The sequence below is a fragment of the Etheostoma cragini genome, chromosome 20, assembly GCF_013103735.1.
Source record: "Etheostoma cragini isolate CJK2018 chromosome 20, CSU_Ecrag_1.0, whole genome shotgun sequence".
Classification (NCBI taxonomy): domain Eukaryota; kingdom Metazoa; phylum Chordata; class Actinopteri; order Perciformes; family Percidae; genus Etheostoma; species Etheostoma cragini.
Genome location: NC_048426.1, coordinates 17,527,672 through 17,528,353, shown reverse-complemented (window position 1 = coordinate 17,528,353; position 682 = coordinate 17,527,672).

Below are 682 nucleotides of genomic sequence, written 5' to 3'. Positions count from 1 at the left end.
CCCAGCTGCTACAGCTGGAGGAAGTGCTTACACAGCACATGCTAGCAGCAAGCTGTTCTCTACACTCCTTTATGGCCAGGCTAGTGTCAGAGAACACAAGCTAGAGGATGGTCGACGTCAGATCATGATGTCAGATGATGCCGTTTCAGCATTTTTTTATTTTTATAGAGATACATCAATGGGAGAAGAGCAGCTCGATGTGCTACATAATGCCTTTACCTCCTAAAACACTAGCGCTTAGCCTGCTAATCCAAACAATAATACACGGAAAAGAAATTTCCTAGTATGGTTCTGGATTTAGCATCTAGAGACCTGTTAGGGGATCGAGCTAAGCTGTAAATAACCATTGTGTTTGTGTGTCTCTTAGTATGACTGGGTCTATACATTTCTAGCTCCCAGCTGGCTCCAAAGGCCCAGGTGGTCAGCCAGGTCGAGCCTCCTGCTGATCTCCCTACAGAAAGATTTGACAGGCTGAGACTTTGAATCAACCACTATCTGCCCTAAAACAGACATACATGTAAAAAGCAGTTGGCTAGCTCTCCCTCTACTAACAATTAAAAAAACTGAGAGCCAGCGTCCTTCAGGTTTAAAAAACAAAACAATCTGTGGCATAATAAAGAGCAGTAAACTAATGTGGATTAGGGTCTGATTTGGTGCATTTCTTCCTCTGCAAGCTGACATT